This window comes from Amblyomma maculatum, chromosome 1, assembly GCF_055883805.1.
Source record: "Amblyomma maculatum isolate TAMU_Amacu chromosome 1, ASM5588380v1, whole genome shotgun sequence".
Classification (NCBI taxonomy): domain Eukaryota; kingdom Metazoa; phylum Arthropoda; class Arachnida; order Ixodida; family Ixodidae; genus Amblyomma; species Amblyomma maculatum.
In genome coordinates this window covers 321,546,899-321,558,029 of record NC_139344.1, presented here as the reverse complement: position 1 = coordinate 321,558,029, position 11,131 = coordinate 321,546,899, and the positions used below count along the sequence as shown (strand labels likewise).

General features: G+C 45.5%; 1 long non-coding RNA gene across 1 annotated transcript; it reads right to left on the bottom strand.

Annotated features, from left to right (window-relative positions):
• Positions 1-400: 400 nt before the first annotated feature.
• Positions 401-10,575, bottom strand: LOC146207255 (uncharacterized). The gene is made up of 3 exons (XR_014703317.1): positions 10,045-10,575; positions 6,346-6,397; positions 401-583 (listed from the first exon to the last, which is right to left on the bottom strand). It is a non-coding gene; the product is annotated as an uncharacterized LOC146207255 (long non-coding RNA).
• Between the last annotated feature and the right edge of the window lie 556 nt (positions 10,576-11,131).

Genomic DNA, 11,131 nt, shown 5'->3' with positions numbered 1-11,131 from the left:
TTAAGCCCCTGCCAGTGATGATCGCTCTACCCAGACGAAGACAAGTCCACTTATTGAAACGTTGGCTCGACATGCGAACTGAGGCTTCCCCGAAGCTTATTTAAATGATAATTGAACCCGAACAACGAGGCACGTGCAAAGACTGTAAAAAACAAAAACAAAGTGTGATGAATACCGATGAATTCAGGAACAGAAAGGTTCTTTTCCCCGTCACTACTAGCGTCTTTTTTTTTTTTTTTTTCGATCTTGAAGGTCCCAGGTCAACTTGTATATAGCGCTCTGCTTTACTATTATTACCGCCGTAAACCGGTCTCACTTAATCAGTTTTTAATCGGAACGCTTTTTTTGTCACATGCATGCATTGTCATTTATTATTTTCCTTAAGATTTATTTTAACACATTTTGATCAGTGCTTCGGCTTTATTGATTTTTTGTCGTTATTAACATTTCGATGTTCGTCGATGTCTTCTTATCCGTGTCTAGAGGGCACGCAGGAAAGAGGCACCTGAGGGCCCACATAAGTGTTGACTCTGCACACACACCCTGGAGCGCATTGGTATCCTGGTCCTTGCCAAGGAAGACACTAAGGGCAAATATGAAACCATAATCTATTAGTGGAACAGATGACAAAAGCAATACACGCATTCTTCCACCACAGATATACCTGGAAAAAAAAAAAAAAAACAATCCACAATATCGTAAAATCCGGTGTACAGAATCTGTAAATGATGGCAAGGCCCAAGCAGACAGCTTGGCAGGCACCGTAGTAGCCATCGCAGCAAGGCTGGAGGCTTGCTCACGTGAGGACCAGGGCAGTTTTCCCAATGGAGGGGCACCGGAACAGCAGCTTTGACAAGCGAAAGCAGGGCACGCCGAGGCGTGCAGGAGGGCTATACGAGGAGTCGGATGTGGATGCGGAGGCTTCAGAGGAAAGTGGTAAGCAAGCCTTCCGCCGTCGAAGAGCCTCAACAAGTGTCTGGCGGCTTTCTCAAGCCTTCGAGCCTTCCATGGACGCTGCCACTGAGCGGCGGTTCCGATGGCGGACCACGTGGGGGCGGGCGATTCTCGGAGCTCTTCGCGGCACACTCTCTTACCGATTGCCGACATGACACAGCGCTGTTGGGTGCAAATAAAGCTGAGCGCGCTGGTATCAGTGGAGTCATAAGGTGCCCCCTCGCCCCATGACCCGTAACCACGCTCGCAGTTTCATTTGTTGATCTTTCACCATCATTCCTGTAGTCGAGTCGTAGGCCGCTTTGAAACAGTGTGGCGCACCGGCTTTGTTAAGAACTTAACAAAGCCGGTGCGCCACACTGTTTCAAAGTTCCTGGGGGTGAACGTTTGATTCCATCTCATCCATGCTGCATTTTGTTTTGAACGCAATTCATTTACTCTTTCATTCCACCGCTCGACATGCGATGTCAATCCCTTTTGACCAGTTCGAATTCTATCTTCCCTTCAAAGCCGGCGCTTTTGCCAAAACCGTTGCCACACCGGGGCTAAAGCCGGAGCGTTAAGTTTCCGGTACATGGGAGCCTTAACTCATTCACGTTAACGTTCCCCGCGGCTTATAATCGCGTGCTGAGCAAGAGCTTGTAGCCTAACGATAAAAAACACACAACTGACGTAAAGTTCATTGATAACAAAATACGTAAACTCCCCTCTGAACATACTTTCGCCTCCCAAAAGGTAAGGTATGATGGTGTAACCGGGAAAGAAAAATGATCCTATGCAGAACAGAAAAAAAAAGTATTTTATCTAATCGGCTTGGCAAACTTGTGATACCGCTGATACAGCTGAATATAAAACAACGCTCACAGAAAACTTTGGTCGCCCGGCTGCCCGGAAATCGCGCGCCGGTTAGCGCTTGCATAAACGGTCGCAGCAGGTCGGCGAAAGCTTTACAAGCTATATCGAAGAAGTCGTCGACCCGTGTAAACGCATGGTCGCCAAGATGCCAACATAGTATTGACGCGTAAGCCCCAAGCATAGGCTGAATCGCTTGACGGACTGACGCCTCCAGCCGACAAACATTTGTTGCTGCAGAAAATTAAAGCATTTATTTGTGACGAGGTTGCGCTTCAGCGTTCCCTGCTTCCTAGCTCTCAAGAACAGCTACACCATTTGGCACCGGCGACGTCACTCGAACGCTTCTCGCGAGAAAAACTATAGAGAGTTCCTGAGGCGAGAACTGTGCCACCGTCGAACTTTTCAAGTCTTCCTCTATCACCAGCCGACCTTATTGAAGTTTCGGTCGAGGGGGTTTCTGTCATGGCCCTCATTGACTCTGGTGCTGCGATTTCGGTAATAGACGCAAACCTTTGCAGCTGTTTAAGGAAAGTCAAGACGCCAATTGCAGAACTTTCGTTGCGAACGGCCAGCGCTGAGCAAATCAAGCCTTTAGCAGTGTGCACTGCTCGAGTAGTGGTACAGAACTGCCTTTATACAATTGAGTTCGTCGTGCTGCCACGTTCCTCACAGGCTGTTATTTTAGATTGGGATTTATTGTCGCGTACCACGCCGCTATAATCGATTGTGCTTGCGCTGAAGTCGAGTTTTCTGCGCTGCCCGAGCACCATGTCAGATAACGCTTCTAGTCTATGCGCTAAAGCCCTCGTCGCCGAAGACATCGGCATTCCTCCCTCTTCTTCCCTGCTTGTAAATATCACTTGTGACTTTGTGTGCAATCAAACTATCCTCTTCATTCCAGCACAAACATTTCTGCGACGAAAGTGCCTTCCGTTGCCCTATGCTGTACTCGCTCGATCTCCCCTCAGATCCATCGGATGCTTCTCCATCGCGTGAACTTCGCCGCCAAGCATCACACTTCGCCATTCGCGACAACCTTCTTTATTGCCGTAACCACCCTGCTGATGGCCGCAAATAGTTGCTAGTCATTCCCCGCCACCTACGCTCGCAAGTCTGCTACTGTTTCCACGCTGACCCACAATGCGTCCATGCGGGAGGGTTCAAGACATACCATCGGCTACGCTTACGATACTATTGGAAGGGCGTGTACAACTTTGTCCTCAAATACGTTCGCTCATGCCTCGCCTGTCACCATCGCAAGTTCCCTCCTCATCATTCTGCTGACGAGTTGCAGCCGTTACCTTGCCCACCATTTCCATTTGATCGCGTGGGTACTAATTCATACGTCCCGCTCCCGTACACTGCCGCTGGAAACCGTTGAGCCATCATTGCGGTTATGCCTGACGAGATATGCTGAAACCGCTGCCCTTCCATCTTCCAGGGCGTCAAACGTAGCCTCATTCATTTTACAGCGATTCGTCTTTCGCTACGGCGCACCACGTGAACTACTCAGTGACAGAGGACGCGTCTCTTTACCTGACGTTGTTTACGTTCTTCTGAACAAGTGCCACATAGTTTACCAAACCTCTACTGCCTATCATCCGCAGACTAACGGATTCACTGAACGCTTTAACCGTAACCTTGGTGACAGGCTTTCTAAGTACGTCTCCTCCGACCACTCTGACTGGGATCTCCTCCTTCCATATGTGGCGTACGCATACAATACTGCTACACAGCCAACTACCGGTTTCTCTCCGTTCTGTCTTGTTTGCGGCCGTCACCCTTCTGCTCCACTAGATACCATTCTTCTGCACCAACCAGACGCATCTGAGTATACCGCTACTTCTGATGCTGCCCTACACGCAAAGGAAAGTCGTCAAATTGTCCGGTCTTCCACGACAGATACCTAGTCCCATCAGAAATCCCGCTGGCAGTCTTATGTGGCTCTGGTTTTATTTATTTCCAAGTATCATGGCCCCTATCATGTCCTGGAGCGCATCTCTTCCGTCCATTAAATTATGGAACCCTTGACGCCCTCATCTGATCTCCGCCTATGCGGCTGCGAAGCTGTCCACGTCCAGCGCCTTGAGCAATATTAGGATCCTGTCATCTTGCCTACGCGGTAAGTCACCAGGGGGGCTCCTCTTCTCCCCGGGCGGGGGCCCTTGTAAAGATGAAGATGTGTGTACGAAGGTGAAGAAGAAGCTTCCGTGTGCTGTCTCTAGGGGCATCGCTATCGGTGAGTCTGCTGCACCTGTCCCAGTACCAGTACATTTAAACCGAACCCCTACCCTACAACACACACACACACACACACACACACACACACACACACACACACACACACACACACACACACACACACACACACACACACACACACACACACACACACACACACACACACACACACACACACACACACACACACACGCACACGCACACGCACACGCACACGCACACGCACACGCACACACACACACACACACACACACACACACACACACACACACACACACACACACACATTGCCGGATGCAATATATATATATATATATATATATATATATATTGCATCTGCAAACTTTTTTTTTCGTTTGCTTTTGTCCACCTGTGTGCACGTGTTCCGTGTGCGTCACGCTTAAGGAGGGAGGAATGCCAGGGGGCGCTCGGAGCGAAAGACGTGAAGTGGCGCTCGGAGAAAAAGGACGAAGTGAATCGGCTCCGGACTCGCAGGACGTACCAAAAGCTCGGACCGTTAATTCCACCTGCACCGGCTCTGATAACCTAGCCATAGTCGCCAATACCGTGACAATATATATATATATATATATATATATATATATATATATATATATATATATATATATATATATATATATATATATATATATATATATATATATATGTATGCATGAAATGCCGAAAAAACACTTGTGGACAGAAACAATAATTCTCTCTGCAGGATGATTGTTGAGAAATATATATATATATATTTCTCATAGCAATCCGTCAGTGACCATCCTGCGGAGAGAATTATTGTTTCTGTCCACTAGTGTTTTTTCGGCCTTTCATGCATTTTATTATTATCATTGTTTCTGCGTGGTCACAATGCTTTTTGCACCTTTGAATATTGTCCTTCATGGCAGTTGTTTCGCTCCTTTTGAAACTGTCTGCTTTGCTCACATTTCATGCCTTCCTTGCGCTATTGGTACGTTCTTTTTGTGTTTATTTCTCACGTTTGCTCCCACTGTAAGGTTGAGTGTCTTTTTTTGCTGCTTTCATACCATCTATGTCGTGACTTTTATCCTGCTTTCGCGGTTGCATTGTGCGCTGGTATTTACACCCAACCACGTAGTGACTGTTGGCAGTTTATGCGCGTCTGATCCGCATAACTCAAGCGTATTTTCAATAATACATTTGTTGTTAGTAACTGCTCAGGGTGGTCTTCTTGCTTCCGTTCTGTCGTTTCCGCGGTTTTATTTTATAATGCGCCTGTTCACTTAGCAAGCGCAAACTTTCATTTATGTCAAATTGCAAGTGAGTTACAACAGTACCAGAGGTTATCGCTGTACATCGCGTTGTTGCGAAACGAGGTTCAAGGTTATGTGCATTCCAAGGAGTGCTATGCTGCCGACAAAAAAAAAATTGCAAAACATTCTCGCTGGGTGTGCTCTCTATGCTGCGAGCTCATGACAGTATTTGCTGGACCTTTGACACCCAAATTAAGAAACTAAGATGCTTCGCTTTAATACTAGAACAGCGTCTGGGAAAGCTTCGGCAGTGTTCAACCGACCACCGCCACAGAGATGTGCTTTTCGACCACACCCGTCGTTTTGGAATTGCGGCAATGAATAATGCGCTGTCTCTTCAAGATGTATCCTGCGTTAGTGGCAGCTAACAGTTAACGGGATTGATGAACTGCAAGTCGTGCTACGTTAAATACGGAGCCGGGCAGTTTTGCTGTCGTGTTGTCGCACGGGCAAATGCCTAGCTGCAACACCGAACATGCAGCGTTATGTCCCGGAGCAGGAAAATACCGCTGCAGACTTCGCAAAGGGCTCCACTATAAAAAGTTGATGTGGAACTATTTAACAATTCGTAAAACTTTACGGATCACTTCCAATATACGGCGGGAACATGACAGTGAACCTGATACTGCACGAGCCGACACGCGCCTATGCCAAAGACGCCCACCGACATGGCGGACAAAGCGATGATGCTCGCGCTGTCTGGCAGTATGGCCTCAGTGAATAACTTTTATATGCAATCAGGAGAAACGCATTTTCGCTCCAGCAACGAGCTCTTCTGTCTCTATTTTTCGCGCTCGCAGTAAAAAAAAAAAAAAAAAAAAAAAAAAGCACTAGCCCTCTTTCTCAAATAGCCATTATTTTCTCGTTTTTTTTTAACTAATACTATTAACTTAGTATGGTATGCTACAACATGGAACAGTGCTTTCCAGCCGAAACATGGATAAGTAAGTTTTATCTCAAATTAACGTCAACTTCCCATGTGAAAGCTGCGAGAAATGCTTACCACCCAAGGACGACAGGTCAGATGATCGCGGGGTGGAACCCTAGGTGCACATCTGAAAGACAGATGTTCATTTAATGATTCACAGCCCGAAAAAAATAGTGATAAAGGTGGTCGCATTGTTCGTTTGCGACTACAATGAGACAGATGTGGCAAGATAATTTAGAAAAAAGGAGCTTCCTACAGGCAGTTATATTCTAAAACGTTATGCGTTAGCGCTTGGCGCGGCGCAGCTAGTGCTTAAGTCGTTAACACAATTGGGTCAGGCTACGCAGTTATTTGGTTCAAATCCTCTTAGCTGCTGTCGTTCCCTCTTTTCTCGTGTGAGTTTTTAAAACACTTTAAGTAGCTATGACATTTTACGTCTTTCAATTTTTGTCTAGCCATATTTTTATCCGCCAGGTCATACAAGGCCAGCCTGCATGACAGCTCCACCAAATTTTATGCAAGTCCACCTGGAACAGTGAACCATGCAGTATACCAAGATTAGTATAAATTCCATACCACCTTTTTCATTTGGACGCTACTTCCGAAGTGTGAAATTCGTCCGATGAGAATTTGGACTAAATCTGCTTTCCACCTTGTAAACCGAGGTGCATCAGAAACTAAACCACAACGGCATGCCAAGTGTATATGATCAAAACTCCCTAATTGAAACATCAAAAGGGAACTGAACTGACTACATGTGGCGCCACTAAGAATAAGCTACCTTTGGATTCTGGCACCTAGGTCATCTTTTTTCCGTTTTCTTTGCGCGATGAAGGTGTACTAGTAGTTACGAAATAAAATCTTCTCTCCAGCTCATGCGCTTATAAGCCAGCATTTGCCAGCCTCCGGGATCGGCGCTTGCACTTGTGAGAATGGGCTTTGCACAAGGCAAGCACTTTGTATCTTAAACAAAAGCTGGACAAGAAGTTTGCATCCAATCAGAGCGATCTTTTCGTGATTAGGAGTCGCTATTTTATAGATGCAAACCAACTTCATTTTCTACCCTGTTTTCCTAAGGACTCTGTCCAGAATGCGAGGCAAGTTTTCGTCCTGCGTTTCTCCTACGCAGGGTAACTAAGGTCGGGAGTGATGAGGACCACCCCCGTATTTCTGCTGTCTAACAGAACACTTTCGAGGGTGGGAGCTCTTCTACATCTGGAGCTACAAAAAAAAAAAATGCGTCCAATAATCTGAAATCATATAAATCCCAAAAATAAGGTTTCCAAAGGGCTGCGGCCGCAGGAAAACTATTTGCGTGGCTGCTCGCCGTACTGCTGTGCTCATTGTTCCTCGTCTTCCACACAAGCCATGACTCAGCGTGAAAGGGACGGTCAGTCTTGGCATGGCAGCCATTTGAAATGGAGCTCCCGTTTGTCACTACCGCCAGGTGCGAAGTTCGTGCAGTTATTCGATTTTGGAACGTAAAAGGCGTTCAATCAGTCGAACTTCATAGCTATCTGACGAAAATGTATGAAGAGTTGGGTACTGATATTAAAAACGTCCGCGAGTAGTGTAGGGAGTTCGCAGCTGGTCGCACTGAAATTCACGACGAAGAAAGTAGCGGGAGACAGTAAATATCTGACGAGACAGTCGCGACAATCAAAGAAATGATGCGGCAACTCTGAATAATAGTTCCTGGCGTTTTATACTCACAGGATATTGACAGCAAAGTTGAAATATCGGCAGGTGAGCGCATGATCGGTTCCGCGAATGCTCACAGACGACCATCAACGGTAACGCGTTGACTCCTCTCGCGAATTTCTTCGGCGTTATGAAAATGAAAAGGACATCTTTTTGGATTCCATTCTTACGGGTGATGAAACCTGGGCATTCCACTTCACATCTGAGACCAAAAATAACGTGAGTGGCGGCATTCCTCTTCATCCAAGCCGAGCAAATTCATACGAACCCAGTGTGACCAAAGTCATAGCAACTGTGTTTTGGGAAGCATGGCGGCGGGCTGGTATGACATGGGCATACAAAAACTGCCCTAGCGTCTGCAAAAATGCTTAGACCGCAACGACAATTATGTGGAAAAATAGAAGAATGGTCTGCCTTTTAGGCGATTTGTAAATTGCTTAAAATAAACATTTATTTCGATTTATAAAAGAACTGGAGACCTTAATTTTGGGATGACCCTCATACAAGGCTGTCCCCACTCTAACTTGCAGCTGTTGCACATGTTCACAAAGCACGTGTACTGTGAAGGCGCTACTGGTTCGCGGTAAGAGGTCGCGCTGCATCAAGCCTGTACTCTCCACTTATATGAACCTTTATTCTGATCCATACTCCTCGAACCGAGCCTCCCCTACGTAGTACGCGAACCTGTAGCACCGTGTGGAACTGCCCACTAAGACATCACTTATTCCCCGCGCTCTTCTTAGAGTACCTGGCTGTCATCGACTACACAAGACGAAAGCAGGTCCAAGATATGCACATTTTCAACAAATAATTTGTGTTTTTTCTTTAAAATAAATTCAATTATACTACGTGTTTAAGGGATGTTGTCAGTACAAGTACAGTCATAGACAAAACTTAGCGGTTTGTGGGTTCGCAGGGAAAAATGTTTCTGTGCTGTCGAGGAAGTGAGATCAACCACAAGAATTGAAGCACAATTGTACTATAGTTCCGCACACTTCTCTGCTTTTGGGACGCGTATTGTTATTGCTCGTGAAACGCATGCATACCGAAGGTATCAGGCGCGCTCAAAAAATAAAAAAGCTATTTTAAACCGTCAGCTCATTCTAAGCTTGTTAAAAAAGGGTACTGCAAAAACTGCCTGCGTGTCGCTCAGGACAAGTCCTTACAGCATGAAATGCTACACAGTCTGGGCCTTCAGCTTTAAAGGCTGTCCAATGCAGGCTTTCTCTGCGAGAACCCGCAAACACAAAACCTGTTGCCAATCCGTATTATCATAAAATATCGCATCGCATAAAGAAAGTGGCTAAGAGAGGGGATATCCCAGTGGTCTTTACTGCTCCTAAATAACTGGCTGGTTGGTGCAATATGGTGTAGGGAATGTGCAAGGAGGAATGTAGCCGTGCAAAGGTGGGGTAATTTATGGAATGCCCTTTTATGCCCTGTCTTGAGGCAAAAGCTGCACACGACAAATTGGACGTTTTATAAACGTCATACTTATGGAGCACTAAGCGAAAGTAGGCGCATTAGCGGGGGTGGCCGACCATTGTCGCATTGCCGCGGTTGCATGCTTAGGTTTCGCAAAATGAATATCTTGAAAAACTTGGCTTCCCAACTAAGCAGTGAAGTGTACGAGGCCTACTGCATTAAGAAGGAATCTGACTCTTGTATCAGCAAAAATTGGTCTTCTTATCCGATAACGAATTTTCATATCTGGATAAAATGCTGACCCACACAAGCCAGCATGCCAGTGTTCTGTGATGGTTGTCTGTTAGGTTCCTTCGTGGCTGCGATTACTGTATGAATGTGACACACCTGGGTAACAAAATCAGTTGCGTTTCCACACGCACTAGCACTACCGTTTTGCGCGGTTGTAAGATAAATTCTAATACCAGACACCAACTATAGCCCGCCTTTCTTTGTTATATTTGCAGAATCCCCCCCCCCCCCCCCTGCCCTCTTGCGAGAATCAGCACTTGCTGAACTTCTGTTAAGGACTGTGCAGTAGTCAACTGACGTTCAACGACATTCATTTAACTACTATTGCATGCAGAAAGGATAAACAAATATACTCACTTTACGCACACAGCCAAAGCGAAGAGAGCACACGTGCACACTGCAACCATCTTCATCTCGAAAAATTAGAAGTCACCTTACTTCATAAGCAATGTTCAAGAGCCTGAAAAGTCACCTCCACGTAGGCACCTACTTGATTCTAATCATTGTAGATGTATGCTTTATGGAATAATTTTGAGTTCCAGTATTTTTTTTTCTACGGATATATTGGAAAAGTATACTTTGCAGTACTGGGGCTTTTTTATGCGTCGAAACAGCGCAAAATGAACTAATTAAAGACCGTTAGCTCGTATAGCTAAAATAAGAACGGGCAACTTCAATGACTACGCATGTTCGTTGGCTATATTGTTAGAAATCTTTCCGTCGAAACAACCTGCGCATTTCGGCATACAGAGATAAAGAACGCGCCCTGATTTTTCGTTTTCTTATACGGGCTGAGCCCCGATTAACATAACCAGCTTGTTAAACCACTGCCGGCCATCAATTATGAAGACGCTTTGTTATTTACGAAAGATAATGCTTGCTTATCGAAAGGTTTCAGATGACGAGTCCTATTAATCTGTATGCTTCCTACATGAAAAAGGAAACGAAGGCCATTAAGCATATGGTGTAGGCGCGTGTACTGTAGGGAATACTCACTAGGAAACATGCTGACTCCGCATGATATCATGCGTTACATATGGAAATAAAATGTGACGTATGCAGAAAGGACACACAAACCATATGAAGAAGACATAACGAATGTGTGGATTTTCATATTTTCGTCTGCATCATATGGGCTCCATAATACCGATATTACCATGCGAGTTGCTCGTACGGATCATTTCAGCCCAGCATGCTTAGGAACTGAACACTTCAGTCTGCCATAAATTTTTAAACAGTATGTGTGCATAAGATTTCTACCCCTCTCCTTCAAAAAAAAAAAACAAAAAAAAAAAAACAGCAACAATAATTATGCGTAGAATCAAATTTTTAGGCTTTAACTCAAGTGAATAAGGGCATTTGCTGGCTTTTTAGTAGAGTTACAAGCGCTGACAATGCGGGGAAGATGAGAGTGCAGCGAGAGAATGGATTCGCTAGCTTAAGT